At 40.7% G+C, this 26,246-nt stretch overlaps 1 protein-coding gene across 11 annotated transcripts in view; it reads right to left on the bottom strand.

Annotated features, from left to right (window-relative positions):
• Positions 1 to 26,246, bottom strand: part of FOXN2 (forkhead box N2) — a 96,672-nt gene that overhangs the window by 67,573 nt on the left and 2,853 nt on the right. For 6 of the 11 annotated variants that reach the window (XM_042826232.1, XM_042826223.1, XM_042826271.1 and 3 more), the window contains 2 exons: positions 21,723 to 21,781; positions 19,365 to 19,526 (listed from right to left, as the gene is read on the bottom strand). The gene's annotated coding sequence lies outside the window, so the exon portion shown is untranslated. The other 5 variants (XM_042826242.1, XM_042826264.1, XM_042826280.1 and 2 more) reach the window with 3 other exon arrangements.

Below are 26,246 nucleotides of genomic sequence, written 5' to 3'. Positions count from 1 at the left end.
CTCTAGTTGCTGACTTGCATTTAAGAGAGCTAAATGTCTACTAAATACTCTGTGGTTATAACAAGGATGCTACTGGAAAAGGAGACAATTAGTCAGTGGAGTAAGATAACATTTACTCGTGGATAAGAGTTTATAAATGTGCCTTCATCCTTTTCCAGTATTCCCAAGTTGGCCTAACGTTACATACTAAATTACTATCAGACATAGGCCTCAATGGCTTTGGCCCAACATCTTGTCTCTCATAGACCTAAGGAAAACTTTAAATTCCAAATAGAAGGTGCCCTTATTCTCCATATATTGATACAAGCACTAGTACCATCTATCTATTTCACAATCACAAAAGATTTCCTACTTCCAGTACTCTTGGAAGGCAAGGAATTGACATTTTTCCTATTTAACTAATAGGGAAATAAGGCACACAGAGTGTGCTGAGAATCTGACTTTGCAAGGGCTTTTAATTTTACTACTTCAACCATTTCTTAGTTAGTGAACATATGTGTGTTTTTCACCAACACCAAGATTTTCACTCAGTGTGTGTCACTTCTTTTGTTAACTCCAAATGTGCAAAGCTTGAAAGAGTGTTTTTACTAGTGAAAAATCTTTCAAGAACTTTTATAAATTATTCAAACTTCTGGTTTAAACTGAGTTCCCCAAAATGTTTCCTTTCACACACTTCTTAGTGCCAAATACAACCCATCTGGAATCATTATTAATTCTGTTGAACTGTGTAATTCCAAGCACTATTGCAAGTGCTGTTTTGTTGGGGTTTGGGTTTTTTTTTTTTGGTTTTTTTTTTAAAGAACAAACTGATTCAGTGTTTTATAACCATAATTGGAATAAAGCGTTAAGACTCAACAGCTCATTTTTTTATTCCAGGAAATGGCAAGCAACACATCTTGTACTCAATCAGTTATATTAGCAGAGCAACACTGAAAAATCTTGTATCATGTAGCTATCATCTACACTTAAACTTTTCTTACTCAGTTATTTTCCATACACTCAGGTTAAAATATCTTTGGAGATTTTAAGGAAGTGCAGTGAACAGATCAGAAGTCTGCTCTACGCACCGCATTGGGCACAGCAGACAATTAGAAAAATAGATTCCCTGCTACTGAAGTTCCCAATCAAAAACCAAAGTATATTTCTCCATATACAAATTCCAATCAAAATGTTAATTCCTGGTTCATCATCAGAAATACCATTAAATTCAGTTTGCAAGAAGCCTTTCAAAAACAAACAAAGCAAAAAAAAAAAACGAAGGCAAAGCTTGTGAACGTTGTCATTAATATAAGTAGCACAACTTGACTCAGCACACTGACTCAAATCCAGAGAGGTCTTCACTCAGATCCCCTTGGAATTTCTCACACACTTCTCCATGTTGAAGCAATGTTGGAGACACTTAGGTTGCAAATTTGGCTCTTTTATGGCTGTGCTGGGGGAAGTCGTATCTTTTCATTGTCTTTATTTTTAGGTGCCAGGAAATTTTTCACTGAGAGAGTGGTGAGACGCTGGCAGAGACCCACGGTGGTGGGTGCTCCATCCCTGGAAGTACTCAAGGCCAGGCTGGATGGGGCACTGGGCAGCCTGAGCTGGTGCTTGATCTAGTGGTTGGCAACCCTACCAGTGGAAAGGAATGGAACTCAGTGATCTCTGAGGTCCCTTCCAACCCAAGTCATTTTGTGGTTCTATGATTCATACCTCCACAGGATTGCACAGCCTATCTGGTGGAACCAGGCCAATGAAGGACAGAGGCTGCATCCACCAAACTTGTAGATTAAAGTATCAGACTTTCATTACAGGTGACAAATGCCCAGAGACAGAGATCTATAGCTATGGAAGCAGCCAGTTTCAGAGTGATACAATTATGAACTCACAGCCAGACTGTCACGATACAAACTAGGCTCAGTACTTATTTTTTTGGATGCTTTTCTGGTGCAATTTACTGTTACATGAAAGATATCCAAAACACAGATAAAAGGAGTACTTTTCCAAGTGCAAAATCCCCTCCAACTGTTAGCCATAAACTCACCATAAAGTAAGACACCACCTGTGTCTCTGGTTCAAAGCCTTGCTCAAAATAGAGTCAATTTTTTGAATTAAATGTAAATTTTGTCAATTTTGAATTATCTGGCCTTATCCAGGTAGGTATTGAACATATCCAAGCACGGAGAGCCCACAACCTGTCTGAGAGCCTGTTCTAGTGCTCAATTACCTTCACTGTAAAGATCTTCTTGTATCTTAACAGCATTTATCTCACTGCAACCAGTGTCCACTGCCCCCGGCCCTTCTGTTGTACACTTCCAGAAAAGTCTGGCTGTACCTTTTCTGTGACCACTTACATAGTTACAGAGAACAGAGAGATCCTCCCTTAATTACCTTCTCTCCAGGATGAATAACCCAGCTTTGTTAATCTGTCCTCGTATACCATATGCCCCAACAACCTGACCATCCTAGCACCCCTTGCTGAACTTCCTTGTCCATGCCTACACCAGTGTGGAGCTCCAGACTGAACACAGCCCTGCAGATGTGGTCTTAGTACAGAGCAACAGGAGTAATCCCTTCCCTTGAGGTTCTGGCTATGCTCCTGGTAATACAGCCAGTACGCTGCTGACCTTGGCCACAGGGGCTCACTGCTGGCTCTTGTTCAGCACATTGTCCCCCCACATGTTTCCAGCCTGTGCTGTTGCATTATTGCAGCGTTCTTCCTTAGTAGGTGTAGGACTTTGAATTCGCCTTTGTTGAACGTAACGAAATTTCAGTCAAATAACTTTTGCAGCCAGTTGAGATCCCTATTCAGCGCACGGCCTTTCAGTGCACTGACTGTTAACTCTATTGTGTGACATCAGTGAACTTGCTGGAAGTCCATCTCATTCCATTACTCAGGTTTAATGAAGACATGAAATAGCACCAGACCCAGCTGAAGCCCTCGAGGCGCACCATTAGTACCTAGCTGCTAGTTCAACTTTGGTCTGCTGCATGCTATTCCATGGGCTGGTAGCTCAACCCAGTTTCCATCAACCTTCCTATCTTGCTCTTCAGTCCTTCTCTTTCAAACTCAGCTCCAAGGATACTTCAGGAGATTGTGTCAAAAGCCTTGTTGAAGTTCAGATAAATGACATCCGCTGTTTCATATTGCCTGCTGAGACCACTGCCACCCACTGGAACTGCCCACTTCACCAGCAGGTCCCCAGCATCACTGCTCACTGACACCATTCTGCATATTGTTGGTCACAGAGTTTGTCACAGGGACCACATGAAAGGATCCTAAATAAATTGGTATGCTGATATAGCTACAACACAGCTATGAGAACTTGATTGAATACCAATGCCAAAAGACAACTACAAAATAAAAATTGTTCAAAAACATTGGAGCAAAGTCACCAAATCCAAGTGAGAAGAGTTTAATGTATTAGTAGTAAGCTTCCCTGGAATATTCCTGTAATTATTACAGCTCTTCAGGCACAAAGAAATAATTTTCTGGATTTGGATCACTGTGTTAGTTAGTCTGACAAGCCCAAAAATAAAGTAAATTTTCACACATTAATCATTAGCATATTTGCCTAATAAACAGCGTGCAGAATTCATGCAAAAATCAACAGCTTATTCAAGTAAATACATATTCATAATTATTCTATGTGAAATACTGCTTTCTGATTTTATTCACTGAATACTAACGACATTCCTGACAAATAAACCAAAATAACAGTTCCCCTGTTACTATGGAGAGGGAGAGGAGAATGTACTGTGCTTAAAGACTAATTATGAAATCCTTGGAGTAAGAACCAGATACTGTGATCCCCTTGTATGCTATATATATATATATATATATATGTATTGTGTGTATATATACATAAGCTCAAGATTTTACATTCAAGGTTGTGGAGAGAGAAATGGAAAATGCTCGTGAGCTGATCTGGAGACAAACTGAAGAGTCATTTTATGGGAGGGACATTTTCCATCATTCCGAGATGCAGAAAGGGAAAGCATAGTTCTCAGCTGAGGTGAAACAAACATGAAAGCAGCTTTGGCATTAGCAAACAAGCTGCCTCTTAAATTGATTCTAGCTCACTGGACACAATCATCACTATCATAGCCAATCCCTTCCACATCTCCTGCAGTTCACAGCACCAAGGAAAGATATATATCCTCAAAGGAATCAGTATGCATCTGTGTGCACATACACACCTGCAGACACACAGCCATTTGACTCCTAATCTACATAATGTGATTTTCTAGCATCTAGTAGAATACAATTGCTCCTTCTCACTCCCCTGATGCATCACAAGGAACTAGCATAAAATGCTTTATTACCATGGCTGTAGAAGTAGACTGTGAGTCACATGGATCACAGAGCCAGTAGGGTGAAGACCGCTCCCTGCAATATGGAGCCTGCAGAAGCACTGCCAAGCAGTGAGTGCAGCACTGCCAAGCGTCACTGCAGCAAGGCGCAGACACTCAGTGCTCTATTCAATAAAGGCCAGGTTATGCTGCATTTCCCAGTATAGCTTAAAATAACATTTTACACTTTACCACCTTCAGCAAAGATTGCTAAACACTTTGCACAGATTAATGGCATTCAGGTTCCAAGCACCCTTTGTGGTAGTTTCCCATACGGCAGAGGGGTTTTTTCTTCCCAAGTAGCACACTGCTCTCATTATTATGCAGTAGACTTTTTGTTTCTGTATACCCAGCCTGGGTTCTTACAAGAAAGTGATTATACTTGCCTAAATGGAGATAATGGTGACAAGATAATTTATAATGCTTTGCTGCATAATCATGAAGCCAAGGTCAGGGAAACCTTTGACGTAGCGTAGTCAGGGAAGTTGTAAATAAAGCACACACCATGAAAGGGTTCAGTCTCAGTGTGAACAGACAGACAAGAAAGAACAGACAAAAAAGAACCTCCCCCACTCCTGCCGTGGTGAAATCTCACTCCCTCTTTGTCTCTGCAGATACTGTGGTTGGCTAATTAGAGAAGGAGGTGGAACTATGAATCCAATCTCACTTGTTCTCAACTTTACCATAATTCCTACGTTTGAGAAGCCAGTGAAGTGACACAGCACTGCTACAACTTCCCATTCATCAGCACAAAGCAGAAGAGCAGGAATTGGGCTAAAAATAATTAAGAGGCAGGATCAGATACTGTGTGCATACATCTGCGTGTATGCAGGCATGTCAGCCACAAGCACTGACTGGAAGCAGCAGCAGCAGAAAAGGGGAAGATAAGCACTACCTGTATTTTTATCTCGACATATGAATACCCATAGATGTACCTACAGCATGCTTAGTAGAGAGGAAATAACGCCTGAGAAAACTGTGCTCAAATTGTACCATAAAATCAGTATTGGCATTATTTCACATGCACTGCTATTACTTTGCATCTGAGCAACAACAGCAGAGCTTTTCAGAAAGCACTGGACCTACTTCTATACTTCACCTCTGTAGGCAGGCTGGGTATGAGATGTGGCTGCCCATGGGTGCTGCCTCAGAAGCACAGACAGCTGCTCCAGGGCCTCCTTCCAAGGCCACGCTAGTCAGACACATGGGTACCTGTGGTCACCCGAGCTGCTCTTCTGTATCTGCTTGGATGAGATTGCTGAGAGAAGGAAGGCCCAGGACATATGTATCAGATAGGTAGGCCCAGGACAAATGGCTGGCTCATATGAGTAGCTCTGTGTGAGTATCTGCAAAAGATTCCCCAGCGTTACCACTAGACAGCCTAAACATACAGTTACTCACTCATTTTCTAGGAAAAACCTTAACTGCATAGCGCGTAGCTCTGCTAACAAGCATACTGAGAAGAAATAACAGGCCAAATCCTCAAGCCAGTATAAACCAATTATATTTGCTTGCCTCTGCTAGAACACCCTCTCTTATTTCAGCTCAAGAGCTAATGCACAGTACCTTAATATGCATTTATGTTAATATTTCAATGTTGAAGAGGTAGATCGTGCAACTGGCACATCAGACTACATGTAACCTCAAAAACCTTAAAGGATCTACCTCAAATAACCATTCAAGAGTGACTGCCTGGCATGCGTAACCTCCCTGGAAAAGCCTTCCCACCCACAGTACCTCCTTGTGATCAACATTTCAGAAAGACGATAGAGATTTCTATTTTAAAAACCAGAATTTTAAAGGAGAGAATAGGTTAATGAACAGAAGAAGTTGTGAACAATTAGCAGCTTTAGGCACTGCAAGACACAGGGAAAGAAAACATCAGTAGACTTTCCAGGTCCCTTCAGATCACAGCTGTAACCCTCTCTCCAACACTGCCTCTTGGCAGAGACTGAATCTATCCCTAGGGTACGGGCTCAGTGCCAATCACTCCACAGTGTTACTGAGATGCATAGCACCACAGCACAACTCACCAGAGGGTTTTTTTCTGCATAGAGGTGCACTAGGAGGAAAAGGTTGAGGTCACAAGTGAGCTGGCTGCCCTGCAATGACAGGGTCTGGCATCACATAAGCTTAAAAAATAGCCCAGAGTAAGAAGTGCATGCAGTATTTTCTTTCACACAGTCTGATCTTGCACTGCTATGCAACTTGAAATATGAGTACATTTAAGAACTGAAATCTGTCAGAATTTGCAATCTTTTCACAAAGGCTTGTCATTCCTTTACCAGATAACTCTCTGTAAGACACGATGAAGAGGGAGTTGGAACACATCATATAAGAATGAATACAAATGTAATTATCATGCTTTTCCAAACACTTCCACTTGAAAAAAAAATCTGTTAAGTAACCCTGAATCAAGCAGGCTGATCAGTCAGGAATAAGGCAGTTGAATTAGTAAATCTTCCCGGCTCTCATTTCTGAAAGACAAGATCCTGTAATACTTATGTTAAACATTAGCTTACTTTGTGAGGAACCTTCAGAAATCAATGAGGATTGGACTACATGACTAAGACTAGCAGAATACAATAACAATTATAGACTAAAATTGGCCCTTGCTTGGGTATTTGTTTGATTTTTTAGTGTCTTTCCACGTTCTTCCTCCTCTATGCCCAAGAAAACACAGAACCTCCCCCCTCACGGAAACCATTCAAATGGCTTCTTTCTCTTTTATGCAAGAACTACCAATATTTCTTGTTAAAGGAAGGTAATGTTCGACAAAACTTGGCAGATTTGAGTGTTATTTCTCAACCTGGACAGAGACCAGTCTTTCTGACAAGATGGAAGCAGCAATTTGTGGCTTTTAAATATGAAGCGGTTTATTTCTTTTTGACACAAGAAGCATAGCCGAAATCACTATAGAAAGCATAAGAAAAGCAACCTGGGTTTAAAGAAAAGGAGATAAATGCTTGGAGCATTTCTTTTTAAGAAAGAGTGTGGGGGAAGAAGAGAAAGAAATGAGGGGACATATTTTCCATTTGCAGTTCATTTCCTCAAGTTTTCCCAGAAGCAGAACAGACTGTATCTTGTTAGAGGAACCAAAAGCCCAAAGATACTGGTAAAGAGAAGAGCATCAGCGTGATATAAAATGGAGGTGGGAAAGAAAATTCCTCCAGCCTTTTATTTTGAGACAACTCAATGTTAAATCACATTTTGCTGCACAGGGAAACCTTGTCCTTTGAGAGCTGCAGCTCAGATTTCTATATCTTCTCTAGGGTCTTGCCTCATAGGTAGGACTCCACAAATATCACTGCCAGGTGTCAGGCACAGCAGGCTCCTTGCTTCAGCCCAGACAGAAAGACATTCTGTTGAGGGAGCAGAGGTGGGGAGAGTTCCTCACTGGCCTTAAAAGGAAGCAGTTGAGCCTCAACGGCCAACGTACTGAAGAGCAGGCAACTTAGTTTAGGCAACTATAATGCAATGGAAAATGGGGCAATAACAGCAGAGTAGCAAGGTCCCAGACTGCAGCAGCCATAGGCACAAAAATAAAGGAAAAAAAGCTGCTTACCTTCAAAAGGCCTCAGGCATACAGGGATCTCAAGCAAGATATTCTCAACTTCACTGCCAACCCTTAAATGAGGTCTGGGAAGGGGTGGATCCTGGCTGCACACCTTTGATCACTCAGATGCATTGCATACACCTGAGCTTCCCTGGGTTGGCCCTGCCTTCCCACCAGATGCTCAATCACTGCTTCAGGCTGTGACAGCATTTCTGCTACTACAACCCACAGAGACAGCAATTTTCTGACTTTGCCTGATCAGTGTGTGATAGTGCTACAGATGTTACTGTGGCAGAAACTGCATTTTTGATCAAAAATATTATTTTAGTAGAAAATTAAGAAACAGGTTACTGAAAAGGAAGCAGTCCAAGAAAAAGTTCCCAAACCGCTGGGATTTCAGTAATGAAATCACACAGAAATCAACCTACTTTTAGGGTGCAGGCACCACATAATCACAGAATAGTTTGGATTAGTGAGGACCTTAAAGACCATTTAGTTCCAGCCCCTGCCATGAGCAGGGTCACCTCTCACTAGATCAAGCTGCCCAGAGCTCCATCCAACATAGTCTTGCTGGTTTCCTGCCTCCCCTGCTTAATTTTTCACACAAGCGGATGGAGAGCTCCTGCACACTGCAAAAAGTAGGCTGAAGGAAAACCCACCAGACAGCAGTGTTCTGTTTCTGTGTGACTGTGATTCACTCTGCCTGCTCCACAGCTGAGGGACAGGCTGTGATGGGAGGCACTGCCACACAACTGCATTGCTATGTAACTGTCCATGCTTTTGCACCTGCTTTAAGTATCTATTCCCCTCCAGTTTTGTACAAACTTTTCTGCTTGAATCTGGTGCTTTGAGATTTTTTCAGCTTGTTTTTCAAATCAGGTGCTGTCTGGCTAACTGAAACCTAGCAAGGTGAAGAAATGGGCTGCATCTCGTTGGCGGTATTTCCTGCTCATCTCCTAAAACCACATAGGTTGAAATGCGGTACACAGCATCCCTTCCACTCTTGTTCTTCAAAAGTGTCCTAATTTCCACGGGAAACAAAAAAAACTGTGAGCATAGACTGGAAGGCCTTGCAGTGTGGTCAGAGAGGTGACAAGGGAAGCAGGTCTGCAGGCACCTACCTGATGGCAGAAACAGAGCTAGTGTGTCAGGAGCATCTTATTCTTTCTGCAGATACAGGCAAAAAAAGATTTGTTGCTTAGTGTAGCATTGCCTCCTATTTTGGAACTGGATTTATCTCTAAGCTGTTACTTCATTTCATGTTCCTTTCAAGCTCCTCTTCTGTGTAGAACATTTTAGAAGGAAATGCCACTGGATTACACAGCTGCTGTCTGCCTAGGCTTTAAATATGCCAATTTGCATCAGTCTGTAGGCAGCACTGAGAACAGGCTGGCATTGACTACAGCCTTCCTGTGTTACTAGTGGCATCTTACTTTCAAATTCAAAACAACTGAAGGGAAAAGGTGTAGCAGAACTATGGAGAGACAGTTCTGAGGTACTAAAAATATTCCTCCTTCTGAGAAAACCAGGTGAAACACAATACCCTTGGGGGAAGCCCTACAGAACGTCAGCATGAAGCTATAATAACTGATGGAGGAAAAATGACACTCCTGAAATAAAAAAGCCCCCATTTGTGGAACTAATCAGGCTAGGAATTAAAGTTATTGGGAACAAGTCTATTAGTAAGCACACTGAAAACATTTTAAAGATAAATGGAAACAGGTACCAAGAGAAAGCTAAGTCCTATCCTTGCTTTACAGACTCAAATAATTCGGATAAGAATTCAGGTGCAGAAATGCTAGTCAGAAGCAAAGCTCTAAAGCTCTGCAGTAACCATTTCTGTAATTTCTGTTAATAGAAGCAGGCAAATCATTCTGGGAAGCATTTCAATGTAGCATCACTACAAAATCTTCTAATGTTGCCTTTGTAGAGTACAAAGTAGGTTTTCATCTCCTATAGAGACCTGCTGTACTGCTGTTCCATCTTGGGGTTATGCAAGGTCTGCCTGCCTTGGCAGACTGAGAGGAGGAGGCAATGTGAACAGCCTGAAAATTGGCTGTCTGCTCTAGCTCTTGTTAAACTGATTCTTGGTATAAGAGTTATCACTTGGGAAACAAAGATGTTGGGCTAGAATCCCTACATGAAGGAACTGCCTTGCACACTGGCTATGCATCCTCATTTGGTGACTGGTGTATGTGTACATATGAAGGGATTCAAATTCAGAATAGTCTCAAACTTCTTTCATTTTCAAAAAGCAAGCATAAATACCTGCTAGGAATGGATGGAGAACACAGATGTCAGAAAACAAGGCAACAACACTTTAATTTACTGCCATTTGCTCTTCTTTGTATGGGAGACTTTTAAAGGGTATAGTACTGAGAAAATGCTACACTGCAGAATCACAGAATTGCAGGGGTTGGAAGGGACCTCCAGAGATCATAGAGTACAACTCCTTGCTAAAGCAGTTCCCTACAGCAGGTCAGACAGGTAGGCATCTGGACAGGTCTTGAGTATCTCCATAGGAGACTCCATAGCCTCTCTGAGAAGTTCCAGCAGTCTGTCACCCTCAGAGTAATGTATTCAGTACTTCGTTAGAGAAAGGAAGTTAACTTTTAAGATTCATGCTTTGTTGAATTAAGTTAGAAAAGCATAAGATTATTTAGTAATCACCATTCTGTAGGCATGGAACCAACCTTTGCTGAATGATAATTAATGTTATTTCAAGACATTTCTAAGTATTGGTTTCAACAATTCCATTATTTCAGTACTGAATACTCAAAAGTGCCTCACTCCTCAAAATTACCCGATACGTTTCATTTGGCACATTTGAGGAGCCCGGGGTTCAGTATCAAAATGTAACCCCATGACAAAGCACTTAAAAGACCTTAACTACTAAATTAACATCCCTGTTTTCAAACAGATGTGTGAGATGAAGAGCAGACTCTTGATTTAGTGCTTAAAAACTTAAAGATCATATAGAATTATTTATAGAAACTAACTTAGCTGCAGCTATGATTATCCTGTGGGATTCATTAAGACCATGTTTGACATTTAAATAAGTTCTTGTTTCTGGTGGCAAGAATGACTGTGTAAAGATATTACAGGATATAGAAATGAAGATAAAAGCTTCAGAAGCACCTTACGCTTACTTTCTGCTCCGTCTGCCCTCTTCTAAACTGAAAATATGACAAAAGGGATGGTGGCTTCTGAGGTATTGCATGGAAAGAAAGGAGAAAGTTAATTGGGGAAGCACCAAACTAGACACTTGAAAGAAGAGGATTAAGAGAAATAAGAATGCTTCTGAATCCAGGACTACCAATCATTAATCAGACATTATGGAGCCCAACCTCATCTTTATTTCACGTGCAGTATAATGCAAGTGATCAGATAGGCCCTTTTTTCCCCCAACAGACCTATGTAGCCTATCAAAAAGGCAGGATACATTCACAGCAGCACTTCTACACAAACAGCATACAGTGCCCTAAAATAATCCTATGAACAATGAAAATTACTATAGATTTTTTAATTTTGCCCTTTTTCCTCCCTGACTCCTCTCAGTCTTCCGATGATAGCCTGTACCATCAGCTAGATGTTTCCGCTACAGCTTTAGGGAAGCCAAAAATGCATGTGCATTTTGCTCCTCATTTATCTTTCAGCAACACTCAAACATGAGACCTTCACACATCTTGAGCAAATGCTTGCAAGTGTTAAAGATGCCATTAGTCACCTGGGCTTATGCCTGCTTGACTCCCATTTGCTCATGAATATCTACTAGCCATATAGAAGAGTATTTCTTTGAGCCTGCAGGTAGCAGGAAATAGTGCTCAAATACTATCATGGTGAATGTAATATAAAAAGTACAGAAAATCTGAGTAGATTAGTCTAAAACATGGATGAAGATGTGTTAGGAAATGATCCTTTACTTGAAAATTGGTCTTCCCCTCAGTGTGGCATGGATTGGGATTTTTTGTTCCCTTGATACACTATAAATCCTGAGTTTTGCCCTAGACAAATAGATACACATCAGTATAAGTGGGTGAAATATATAAAATCTGGCAGATTGAATGACTATGAAAAACATTCCACTTTTTATCAGCTTATTATGTGGATTCTATATTTGGTTCTGTACTGGTTGTATGTCTAGGAAGTATTTCATAAATGCAAATAATCAGAAAAACAGCACACTGAAATACATATTCACCTGTTGTACACTGGCACATTCTTCTTAGGAATAGGCTCTTAAATTTAGAGTGGTTTTTAAGAAGTTGGTTTAGAACTTTAAAAACAATTTTAATGTTCTGAAGCTACATACATTGAAGACTGAGATGCTCAGAGGCTGTAGTATATGGACTGACTGGTACCCTACAGACCAACCAATAGAATTCTTGTTTGTTTCAGTTTATACAGACTGTACTGCTTAGCATCTTGCTTTGAAATTTAGCTGGAAATCAGAGTTAATTCCAAATGGTTCAGAATTATATCCAAACTTTTATACCCCAATTGGATAGGACAAGGAAGAATGGGTTTAGTTTGGATATCAAGAGGAGGGTTTTTACTCAGAGGGTGGTGACTCACTGGAACAGGCTGCCCAAGGAGGCTGTGGATGCCCCATCCCTGGAGGCATCCAAGGCCAGGCTGGATGTGGCTCTGGGCAGCCTGGTCTGCTGGTTGGTCACCCTGCACATAGCAGGGCGTTGAAACCAGATGATCATTGTGGTCCTTTTCAAGCCAGGATGTTTTCTGATTCTATGGTTCAGACGCCTACGGCCTCTCAAACACTCCTTCCTAGAACAAAGAGACCGAGTTTTAAGCTAGTAAAAAACTTTAGAACAGATTCCAATTGGCCTGATTTTCTTTCAGTAGGATTGATCTGTAATTCATAATTTCTGGCACATCTCCCTAGATAAGCAATATGTCACATCCCTGTTGCAACACTGCATCTGCAGGACTGAATATATATATAGCCCTCAAGATACACAGGGACGTTCAACCTGAGTCTCTAATTTGTAGTTTACCTACATGTTCCTATTTGATTTACCAAAGGCTTTTGGATTTCTGCTCAACCTTGTTCACTTGGAAACAGTTCTTAGCACATGTATTGGAAAAAAAAGTGAACAGAAAATACAGGAAGCTGGATGGAAAAAGAACAGTGAAAAATGCAGAATAACTGTCCTGCACTAGTTGATCTCTGAGAAATTTCTCATCTTGCACTTTCTCACTGTACACCCTTCAAACGCTAACCAATCAACTAATTATCATTTCTTTGGCTAATGAGAAATAATACAGAGTAACTGACTGCACTTTGTAAAGGAGTGTAAACTACATGCTTAAAATTTTCAAGCCATATTGACTCCATGTTCCTTTTGGAGGTACCCTAATGGATTTCAGAGACATTTCTAGAGGACGCACAGCACTGACAGATATACTGAAAAACTGCCAAATAAATCTAAGCAGTTCCATATTGGAGGGAATTTTTCTTCTGTTTCTTAAAGGCAGAAATTTCAAAGTACAAAGTGAATTTGAAAACGTAAGTAAAGACAAAAGTGGAAGGCTATAGCCTAAATTACTAATTCAGGACACGCAGATTGGCTACGTGATAATACGTACTCTCATGTAAAACAGAGAGAAAAGTGTTGCAGAAAGAAACGTGCATAAAACTAAACCCTAGTCATATATATTTATATCCAAGTTATGGTAATCCATCTACAACAATACCAGAGAAGAACATGAATCTAACACCAACCTTGAGAACATTAAGAGGGCCAATCCAATGCCTAGATAATTACCAGACCATGCAATTATCCCTTGTGCCTGAATGAGATGGAGCAAGAGAAATATTAAATACCCTGAAGGATGTTATGAAGCCTGCCACTTTGTATAATGGAAAGCAGCAGAGGCAAGAAGACTGGTGACACAAACAGAAATTGAGATTCTTGGAGAAAAAAGGCAGGTATGGATAAGTTTCTCTGTGATCCTTCCGATGCCATCTGCATGCAAAAAATAAGTAAAGACACTCTGAATCCCTAGGACAGAATCTCTTGATTTCATGCCAATCTGCTCTAACAACATTGTTTTGAAACCAGTGAGGTTATGTAGAGTAAGGGCAGAAACTGGATGCCTGCTCAGGGAGAAGCTTATAGTTCCCCAGAGGATGACAGGCAATAACACAAATGGAGATTTTGCTCTTTAAACTTAACATTAATAATGCCAAGCTATTTCCCTTTCCACACTATTATGACTAGTTGCTTTTGTTATTCGTAGTTACAATTACTGGTAGTGCATTAGGGCCTGGAGATCTTGACTGTCATCAGTCCCAATGTGCGCTGTGCAAACACCTCATAAGATGGTGCATGTGGTCTATCTGCCCACAGAGCTCAGCTTCAAAAAAGACAAAGCAATCAAATGGAAGGAAGAGATCAGAGAAATGGGAAGGGAATCATCCAGAGATCACAACTCCACATCAGGATGGAAATCAAACTGAGACGAGCATCTAGCCCAATGCATTGGGACTCTTTCTCAACAAAACATGCACAAAAATTCCAAGCAGATCTTGTAGCTACGCTTTCATTTTGTGATGCAGATCACTGAATCATACTCTGGTTTGGGTTAAAAAGGACCTTTAAGATGATGTAGTTCCAACCCCCTGCTATAGATAGGCACAGCTCCCTCTAGACCAGGTTGCTCACAGCCCCATCCAGCCTGGCCTCCAGGGAGGGGGCATCAACAACCTCCCTGGGCAACATGTTCCAGTGTCTCACCACTCTCTCAGTGAAGAATTTCTTCCTAATATCCAGTCTAGATATGCACTTTTCCAGTTTAAAGTCACTTCCCCTCATACTGTCGCTACATGCCCTTACAAAAAGTCCCTCCCCATCCTTCCTGTAGGCTCCTTCAGGTACTGGAAGACCTCTATAAAGCTCCTCAGAGCCTTCTCTTCTCCAGCTGAAGAGCCCCAGCTCTCAGCCTGTCCTCATAAGGGAAGTTCTTTGGTTTCTCTAATGCATACTGTAAGTTACCTATACAACATGATGGATTACATTTTTAGACTGGTACCTGGTAAAACTTGAGTGTGGTTCTCTCCTGTTATACGTTTAATTATTTGACATAGGCAAACAACTGTTAGCTCCTCCAGCTCCAGCTGAAGGCTATGAACACCTAGTGAGAAACACAAGAGAACACTGGGTACAAGAAACTCCATTCTGAACATCAGCCTTTCATCTGAATGGATCACCAGGCACTTTCAACAGCAGTTCACAAGATCTATTTAGCTGCAGATCTGATAACTGAGGCGTGATAACTGGCACATGGTCACTGCAAGACTGTGAAGTGGGACTGTGAGCAATAATCTGAATACAAATCCTGTGTGCTGCCAGGGGTTACAAACTCTGTAATAGCAAATCAGGGGAGAATAATAAGGTGTTGTATTTTTTGTTCGTTTGTTTTTGGTTTTTTTAAGATGATTCCAACTGTTTCTTTCATGTCAAATACATGCAAATAAACCTGAGCACCATAGGACAAGTTAAAATACACATACTTCAGAGAATCTAAATGTTATAACATTGTTAATCTGAAGCAACTAAAGAAGACACATAGTTTTAAGGGGAATTCATTTTCTTTTTTTCTTTTTCCCAATTCAAGTCATCAGAATTCTAAAAAACAGATACTGGAACTTTTCTCCTTGAAAGTTGTATTTTAATATTACTAAATTATTGCCAAAGAAGGAAGCTTAGTGAGTATACCATCACAAGGTTAAATAAGAACAGCAACAAACAGAGACAAAGGCAGTGCTAATGATGCAAAAAAAGAAAAAACAAGCCATTTCACCTGACTAAACCAAATAATAAACAAAGGCCTTTGAACTGCTAACAAGTTAATTCACAAATTGTAGGTTTCAGTATTAAGTATAATACACCACAAGAAACTTTCTCACAAAAAAACAAATTAGAACCAGCCTGAACTCAGCTTGGCTTCCACTGTGGATTCCCTGAGAGGGGAAATCCTTCTCATGCAGGTGGAAAATAACTGCAAGCTTTGCCCTACGGTGAGTATGCAAGAGGCTGAGACAGGGTAAAAGGGGCAAGCAGGAAGGATCTGACCTGGAACAGAACAGCAGACTTAAAAGGCACCGGTAAATGAAAAGTCATCCCAAGATTAGGGTCTCAATGAAAAAATAACAAAGACGTTTTTTGGTATGCAGCTGAAGATAGATTCCATATGAAAACACTTAAAAGGCCTTATTGATATTTTTCATTCTCAACCCTCTCTGAATAAGCACAGCATATAAAAAAGAAATAAAAGGCACTTTCAAAAACTTCCTGAAATGTAGATGTGGAAGCTACGCAACTGATGTTTTCACTTTTCAAATCAAAAAGATTTTGATGTTGCAATTCCTTCACACTTTTTTCCTTCCATCTGTCTGATCTTGTCCTCACTTCCTGTAAAAATACTACAAGTGAGGAAAAAGAAAACAACTTTGCCTGAAAACCAAACTGACTTACAGTCAGATAATTCAAATGTTCCAGAAGCCTTGTGGAAAATTTTGAGAAAGCACAGAGAAATGTTTCCCATTTTCAGACTCTCCTCAGTACTCAGTTAATCTTTAGAAATCTCTTACTGGGGCACGTCTAAGATTTTCTACCCTGGAAAGGACTGTTCTGGATAGTATTTGTTTCCACTTCTCACAAAACAAAACACAACAACAACCCCCCCCCAAAAATCTGACAGAATGAATTTGGAACATCATTTTGAAAATACAAAACAAACGTAAGAAGTGAAAACTTAGTGTGAATTTCCTCAGGTTGCCTAACATCTGTTAGTGGTACAACGTATAAAAATACATATAATACATTCAGTTAACAGCAGAAGTACACGCAGGGAAAAAAAGCTATTATTGTGTTGATACATCGGACATTAAAGCCTTCTATCTTAATAGAGCTTGTAGAATTAAACTGCTTGTAAGAACAGGCTTAGCACCAGCAATTGTTACAGAGCACATTAATCTGGGTGTAGAGATGGTCATAAATGGCACACAGGCAATCCCTCATTTCTGGCATCTCAGTCAAAAAAATAATACCCACGCTCTCTAGGATAATTTGACTCTAAAAATTCATTCCTGTCCAAAGAGCTGTGAGAGCCTACCGTCTAACTGTATAGCTCAGGTCCTCTTTCCAAAACAAATGCCTGCTGAAAACATAGAGCCCAGGCCACTCGCACCCAGAGAGCAGGAATACAGGAGACCATGTGGGATAGCACCACCTAGTGACTAATATCACGGTAATGCCACCGGTAAAAATCAAGGGGAAAACGAACTCAACATAAAAGCATGCCATGTCCCATTTAGCTTCATGCTGTTTTGTTTCTTTGTCCTCGGAGATGTCTCATTCTGACCAAATATTGTTATAATTGGGGAGGAAATTTAGTCTAAATTCAAACTATCGGTTTTTGATAAAACATAACCCTCTTTTAAAATAGGCACTTAATTTTGAATTAGCACTTTCAACGCCATAAACATGCAGCGTATCTGGGAATTCAAACCACCAAAAACCCAGCTCTGCAACCATGACTCAAGTGAATAAACATGAGACATCTGTGGGACTTCTTCCAGCAGGAAAAGCAGCATATGTCTCTGAAAGTGCTCAGAGCAGCGCAATTCTGCCAGCTTTATCATGAACCCCCTATCTGCTGGTTGAAGCCTCAGCTTCTGGACTTGAGTGCTTCCATGCAAAATCACAATTTTTACCCAGAAAGCAAAATGATTTCCTGACTCCGAAGCCTACAGAAAAGGTTGGGAAAAATATAAGATTCTCAATGCCCCAAACTGGAAAGTGCCATAAGCAATAGAGATGTGTATTTTAAAATGATTGAAAATCATTGAGGAAATGTAGGTATGGGTGTCTGGAGGTGGCAGAACCACAGAATCATAAAATATGAGTTGGAAGGGACCCACAAGGATCATCGAGTCTGGTTCCTGGCTCCGCACAGCTCTACCCCAAATCCAAACCCTGAGGCTGAGAGCGCTGTCTAAACACTCCTTGCACTCCAGTACTGGGGCAGCATCCATCACCCTGTGGGGCAGAGCCTTTCCCTAACCCCCAGCTGCCCCTGCCCTGAAGCTCCATGCCGTTCCCTTGGGCCCTGTTGCTGTCACACAGATCAGAGCTCAGCGCTGCCCCTCCGCTCCCTTTGAGGAGCTGCAGTCGTCTTGAGGCCTCTCCACATCTCCTCTGCTCTGAACAAACCCAGGGACCTTGGCTGCTCCTCACACTCCTTGCCCTCCAGACCCTTCTCCATCTTTGTAGCCCTCCTTTGGGCTCTAAAACAGCTTTGAGCCTTTTTTTTTTTTTTTTTTTTACTGCAGCACCCAGATCCGCACCTGGTGCTGGCGGTGAGGCTGCACAGCACAGAGGTGCGCTCTTGGGCGCAGGTTATCAGGAAACCACCTTTCAGCAAGGACCACACACCCCAAGCTCCAAAGGCTTGCTCTACTATTTCTGAGCTACCCCGTGAAAATGAAAAATGCTGGAAAAAGGAGGGAGAAAGGAAAACTGACAAATAGTATAAATGTGACAATGTCGCTAATTACAGTGCTATTAAACAGCACAACTTATACCTACAACGGAACTTTTTCAGTAGAGTAGTGGCCTAAGCATGTATACAGCCACCAGACCACCAGGTATTTTTTCACTTGTATTTTTTGTATGGTTCCTCTTAGGGCTTTCATTAAAAATAGAAACTAATGAACAAATCCATTTCTATGACTTGTCTTTCCCATTTTCACAATGATTCCAAGTTTCCTGGGATAGCAGGATAAAGCAATCTGAAGCAGCAAAAGTATCCTCTTCATTGCCTGGAATGCAGTGGTTTATACAGTTGTAATATACTACAAGAAACAAGTCTTACTGTTTCTGTTGGTATTTTCACCATCAAGTGAGTTTGTCTTTGTTGTTCATGCCACTTGCATCCTTTAGCTTGAAGTCAGTGCAGCATCTAGGCTACGTTTTCAAGCAAAGGACTTTTGCAAGTTTATCCCACAGTTTGTTCAGGTCAGGGTACAGGCAGATCTCCCCTGCTCCTGGTATGCCCAAAAGTGTAATTCCTCATTGCATTTTCCATCAGTGCTGCTTTCTTTTTTGTCTGCCTTTAGGGTCAATGCTGTGTTTTTCCCCACTCTGCTGTATTGTTAGTAGCACTCTGAAAGAGACTTTCTCTGGATGGGAAATGTTTGGTGAATTTTTAAATGCCATTATTGATTTCACATTAATTTCCTTTATGAACCAGGAAAACCTTTTATGTGAAGCTGTAAAAGCCAAGAAACATATGACAAGCTGTTTGAAAAACTACTGCCTGGAAGCAGTCAGAATCAACGAATTTATTTTCCTTATTTTTAAGTAAATTCTTGAAATATACTGTATCTCCACTGACTAGCATAATCCATTCTGAAGTATACAGCAAAAAAAACTTTGCTTTTTACCTGCAGAGATGACAACCTCTTGAACTTCTGCTACAAGTAGGGGGACTGTGCCCAAAGCCATTTCCTTCTTTTCCTCCAGTGGCCCAGGACTACACAGTACAGAATGACTGCCTCTGAATTGGCTCACATCACTTTTGAGGTTTCTGTTTCAGGACATCGAATCTGTAAAAGGGCAGGTAATTCTTTCATGTAAGCAACCTCTGTTACATCAATTTATTTCACATCCCATAAATCTGCTTCCGGACACAGATTATTGACTGCTCTTTAGTGAATAACTTTTTAGTCATTTTCTGGCCTCAGAAAATTGCCTTTGAAATATTTTATGCAAGAGTATTCATTATGAACAATCAATGTACTGAAAATGTCAGCACCTCAAGAAAGCATTTTATAAAAGATGAGTAAATTTACATTCACACTTATCTTTCTGTACTTCTCATTCTTCTAAGACGTACGCATTACATCAGTGTATAATTATATGAATTTGATGACCTGAATTGAATAATGTCAAAACTGCCTTACTTGTATTTCAGAAAGGGAAAGCAATCAATTTAGAGCTTTGTTTTCTTTACCATTATTTTTAGATACGACATCTGTCATATCATGCTTGATAGCAACCCAACGTACTTACCCCGGCCTATCTCTTTGTATGCTTAGTCAGAAGCCAAAACCAGATTTGTTCAGATGGAACTACAGACTACACAGAGGCATTTACACAAAGTGAGAACGTCCTTTGTATCAATTGGAGGGTGAAAGGGTTACTTGCACCCACTTATCCTGATGTTAAATTTTAAAATGTAGAACTATTTGAATATAATTTTTTTAATACGAAAGGAGAACAGATTGTTTTGCTTCATTTAATAAGCTTCAAGCCTTAAAAATGATTACAATCCAAACACTCCAGAAAGTATTTTAAAGATGCTGCCAGCTAATTAAATTCAGGAGCAGCAGATTCTAATCTACCTTGCAGGAGCATGTGAAGTAACAGTATCGGTCACTTTGGCTGCTTTGCAATGCTGGGAGATTAGAACACAGGACACTTAGCATGACTAACCACGATCAAGGGTAGCAAATACCTCTCCTGGCATGTCACCACCCCACACCTGTGGGAAGACAACAGCGTGGTCGAGCAGCTGGTAACTCCTTGGCTGGAAGAAAGCCCCTCCAAAACCTTCTTCCCTAAGCTCTAAAGGTCATCCATTGACTTCCTCCTCTGGTTTAAAACACGCTCTCTTCCAAACCACAATATGAATCCCATCTTTATACTGTTTGGAAGGAAGAAGCCACAAGAAGACCTATATTCATGAGAGAAAAGTTCACAGACTGGGCTTTATTAGTTTGGTGGTTTGCGGTTTTTTGTTGGTTCTTTTTTCTGAGAAAACTGCTAGCTTTAATACTGAATCGGTATAAGTTTTAGACAAATTTATATTTGGCAGTCCAATTAGAATTGCTCACCAACTGTAATAGAAATATTTTTCTCTGCATGTGCAGAGAGGATATTTTTCCCTTTTATCTCACGGTATGAATGATGAACAGGACAATTCTAATTAAAACCAACACCAAACATTCCATTCCCCAACCTTCATCTTTTTATGTTCCTTCACCAACTACTCTTGCACACCTCCAAAGAATTTGACTCATAAATGTGACTGCTAGCTTCTTTCTCCCACACCTCACCGGCTGAGTTTTGAAACACTGAAGGCATGCATACATAGTCCAATATACTGTCTTGCAACAGAATACAGTCAGCTGTCAAGACACTCATGCAGGCTGTGGAAACTACATAACTGTGATGGCTAGCCCTAAAGTATCCACCCAAACATCTTCAGAGCTATGAAAAATTGCTCTGCATATTCCAGAGTCCACTGTTGCCCAAGAATCAGCCATTGCAACTCACATCACGTTGAAAAAGAGTTTATATAAAGAACGTTTGATTTGATGCTTTTTCTCATTCTCAATTCGTTTTCTGCACCATTTATCACTAGGGAAAAAAAAATAAAACTCACACCTTCAACAGAAGTAATGCTACCTACAGATGTAAATCTAAAACTAAACTTATATAAAAATATACCTGTTTTTGCCAAGCAATTTTACAAGACAAAGTCATCAACTTAATCACAAACAGAAATAAGATCATCTGTTTGATGAAAAAAGACAAAGATCAGCTATGAAGAAATGGAGATTACAAAACAAACATAATGAACTTCTAGAACAGCATCTCAATCATGAGCTTACAGTGACTAACAACAACCCGTACACACAAACAGCACACACAGTTTCCTTTCACACAATTCCCAATTGGAAAAATCTTTAGAATGTTTGACTAATATTGCCTTATTCAAGTTTCCCTTCTCATCTTACCCAAATGAGACTTCAAAATACATGAGAATCTCAGTTTTCCACTTTCCTCTTCCGCTTTGCTGTAAAGAAGAACAGAGACAAACAGTGAGCTACTAGAAGATAAGATTTTCAGTGCCTCAGCAGACCTGGGTTTGTAGTACTGGACACAGACAAGTGCAGGAAAGTCAGAACTGATTAAGCAAAGTTAGATCTTAGATGTAACTGTTTTGGAAGCTCTCCTTACAGTGACTATGCTGTCACCTATATCATATAAATTTCTTCAAGGCCTAGATCACACTGACACTTATAATCAGTAGTCAGCAGAGAGGATTTTAGAGTGCTATCGATCTCATTTAAACACACGTTCTGAATGGATGATCTCTTCCCCATCTCTGCTTGTCAGCATAAAACTCATGAGAACCCAAGGCATTAGTCATGGGCAACTGAAGGAGAGAACAGTCCCCTCCATACACAGTGCCAGTTATCCTTTACTGGTTAGCCTGGGTGAATTCCCGATTTTACGTCCTCTGTGAAACAAAGGGTTATGGACCTTGATGACCAAGGATTCAAAAGGAGATACCTGTAGCGCATTACCCTGAAAAATGATTATATTTTGTCAATGTTGTCTGTTGCAAAATACTTCCTGTTGATTAGCTCACCCTGCTGAGGTACAGGAATACTTACATGTGAATAAGAATACAAACAAGAGCATGCGTTTCCTCACCATATTGGTAACTGCCAAAACCACATGGCACTGGTTAGTCATATGGAGGCACTGATCTACCTATTGGGTAGGAGGGAACAACCAACATCACCACCACGTGGCAACAAAGAGAAACAAAACTGTTTAAAGTCATTAAGGCCATATGCTTTGAGCCACTGTAAGCTGGTTATCTTTAAGCAACGCTTCCACTTGCTGAAACGGATGGATTAGCCAAGAAACACAATACAGTGCTTCATCAGCAGCCTAAAGAGATCCTACAGCAGAGCAGCCACATCCGAGAGCATCCCAGAAAAACAGACCTAACGAAACATGGCTTTCACCCAAAGGTTCAGGAAGGGGCTAATGGCATGCAATTCCAGGATCACAGCAACTGTGTGCAACCCAAATTTTCCACCACACAAGAGCCATGCTTTCCTGCCACATGCCTGCAATAACAGTTATCCATGCACATGAAAACTAGCTGCACTTCTAGCTAGATTATTTTTCAGCTAAATTACCTCAGCTTAACCATGCTGTTGCATAAATACTAGTTGACAGAACAGGGGACAGGATAGGGACAGCAAAACAACATCTGTGAAGAGCAGGCTTGCTTTTTTAATGGCAACAAATTAAATCCTAACTGCAAAACACTCTTCAGGACATTCAAAAACCCTTTCTGGGGAAATATCTTCCATAAATCACAATGTTAAGTAGACCTTTTTCCTCACTCCTAAGATAAGCCATGACTGACAGATATGACTGAGGCTAAGAAGAACAAGGACCCAACTCCTCTCCTCCAGCTGCCCAACACAGAGATGGAACAAACTGACAAAACATAAACATATGTGTCATTACCTATTTACTTTTTCTGATCAGTTGTTGGCAGGCTCACTGCAATTAATTTCACAACCCTTCCACAGTTAAATAAGCCCTCTGAAGAACAGGATACAGTTTTGGAGCAGGAGATCTACAGCAGTGGTCTACCAGACAGCAAAGAAAGATACTAAGATTCTGTATATTCATCATTGTTAGTATGAAGAACTTGTTCCCACCAGTGAACAAAAAGATAAAGTAGGCAGATAACACTAACAGAATCCACACTCAACCTGCTTTGCTTTCAGTATCACAGAATTGTAGGGGTTGGAAGGGACCTCCAGAGATCATCGAGTCCAACCCCCCTGCCAAAGCAGGTTCCCTACAGCAGGTCGCACAGGTAGGCATCCAGGCAGGTCTTGAACATCTCCAGAGAAGGAGACTCCACAACAAGTATCTGAAGCAAAAACATTTTACCACTGTATTCACATGCTGATAGTGAGACTACTTTGCTTCCACGCTTTCAGTTCTTGAGTTCAGGATTGAAGTAGATGTCACTCCTTCATAAACCTCAGAGTTAGCACTGAGCTGCTGAATACCACTTAAGAAGCATCTTTTGGATGCTCTACAATGCCACCAAAACCTGAACACCTTCCCAGGAAAATCCTGAGGCAGGTGATGTTTCAAAACAATATCTATGGGTACATACAAACATGACCAGAAGAGTGCTGATGGTGCTTTGAAAAATATCATGCCACCAGGACTCTTCAGCAGCTACTTTTTATTAAGAACAAACAAACAAACCCTCAGATATCATTCCAACTTCCAAAAATTTTTTCTTAGGGCAGAATCAAAACTAGGATGTTAAATAACCAAGTTTCAACAGTGTGTACTTCCAGAAAACATCACATTTTTCCTTCTTACCAAGGTCTTTCCTCATTCTGCAGAATCCAAGCTGGTACAGCAACAAATAACACACCAGGCACAGACATTCACCCACAAGACAACCCATTAAGGTCAGCCAAAATCAAGCTAGATTTCAGGAGACAGATTCCAGACAAATGCAGAGAGTTTTAACAATCATTTACTGTAAGATCAGGAAGACATAGCAAAGCCAGGGGTCAGAGCAACTGCAACAAAACAGCAATCATGTATTTAGCTGCAGAGCAAGCAAGTTCAACAAGTTGTAGATACCTCAATTTCTGAAAGGTTCACTTCTTCCAAGCTTATGAGAAACAACCCTCTAGGTTTAAATTCAAGTAGTCATCAGCGGGTCAGTCCCAAGTCTTCAAAACAGTATTTTTAGACCAGGTATACATTAACAGCTTATGAAATAGTTAGAAATGATAGGTAGAAACTTATGCTTCTGAAAGTTGTGATGTGACGCTGTGGAGAAAGCCTTAGATAAAGACTCATGTTCCTTACGTTCTATTCCTAGCCCCACTAATAGCCTAAAGATGTTTTTGTGCAAGTTATTTCAGCGCTTTGTGCCTCATTTTCATCTGTAAGAAGGACAGACACATGGCCCCTTGCAGAATCATTTGATCTGATTAAACCCCAAGATAAAAACATGATTTCTTCTATTTCTTGTTCAAACTCAGGAGTTGTACGTAGCAGAAGGCTCTGTAGTGGGCTTTCTGCAACAACCTGCAACAGTGGCCTCAACATACTACTTCTTCCTCAAATATTAAGGAAGAACCACGGAGAATGCTGTGTTTTCGACCTAGTAATAGGTCAGGAATTTCATGTTTTTTCAACATGCTGATTCTGAACAACCTTAAAGAGATTTAGGCCTTCATAAACAATTTAAAGGCTGTTTCTACTTCTCTTCTGTGAATCCCTTAGAAGTAAATCACAGCCCACCATCCAGAAAAATCTGTTATTCTAGACTTGTTTTGATCAATACTCACATCCTCAGGCTAAGCAGGGACCATAACAGGCACGTCCAACCTGCAGCCCTCATGCAGCCCAGCAGAGCTTGCAAGGCAGCCACCGCCACAGCAGCAGCTCTGCCCCATCAAGCAGCCTGGCCCAGCCCCAGCCATACACCCACTGCTCAGAAGCAACCAAATATCAGTGTGCTATTAACGCCGAGCTGAAACCAGGGCATGAAGAGCACAGTGCTAACTCAAATTATGGCAAATAATTTTATGCATTTTGATACATTGGCTAAAAGGTTCTGCTAGCAGCAAAAAAATATGCAGCCTTGATTTCTGTTTAGACAAGGAATTTGAGCACCGGTTTCAAGACTGCAAAAAAACATTTTTGTAAACTTGCAACTCCATTTTCATTTGACACAATGTATTTTTCAAATGGAATGTACACATTTATAATCAAATAGTCAACTCAAAAAGCTCATCATGTCTCTTTACCACATTTTAATAAGAGGAATACCACTCACTTCACAATCATGCCTTATTCACATCATCGCTTCTGGCAGTGATACATCTGTGAACAACTGCTGTCAATGACAAAGCACAAAAAAAAAAAAAAGAGTAAAGCTTCATAAAAAAAACTCCAGTGAGAACCTTGAGAACTCACTGAGGATTATAACCACTGCCACTGAACCAAACTGATTCATTAGTTTCACAGAAACAAGATCACAATTCCCATTATTTTTACGAATTGTTGCTCTTTTTCGGTTTGAATAGAAATACTAAAAAGTCAAGTAAGTAACTAAACTGTTATACAAGTGCTGCTCCAAAAGTAATGCCTCCAGTTTAATTATTTTGGCTCACATGGTCAAAGGTGGATGCTGGTGGGATGGCAGCAGAGGTCAAACCTTCCCACCAATATCCCATTACATGCTGCTGTGGGACAGATTGCAGCAGACAGGCAGTCTGACACAATGATATCTGACAAGGAAGTCCATAGGGAACAAAAGGGTCACCAAAATCCTGCACTTAAAAAAAACCCAACCGCTTCATTGATATTCGAACATTTAAGGAGATCCAACAGTGGATGTGAGCACAGTGAGGCAGTGGGAGATGCATGGTGCAGTGGCAACAGTAGGTCACCTCTGTTGGTGC

This window comes from Centrocercus urophasianus, unplaced genomic scaffold, assembly GCF_019232065.1.
Source record: "Centrocercus urophasianus isolate 14NV4802_14NV808 unplaced genomic scaffold, USGS_Curo_1.0 seq_10, whole genome shotgun sequence".
NCBI lineage: Eukaryota > Metazoa > Chordata > Aves > Galliformes > Phasianidae > Centrocercus > Centrocercus urophasianus.
The sequence above is the reverse complement of the archived record's forward strand: the minus strand, read 5'-3'. Positions and strand labels throughout refer to the sequence as shown.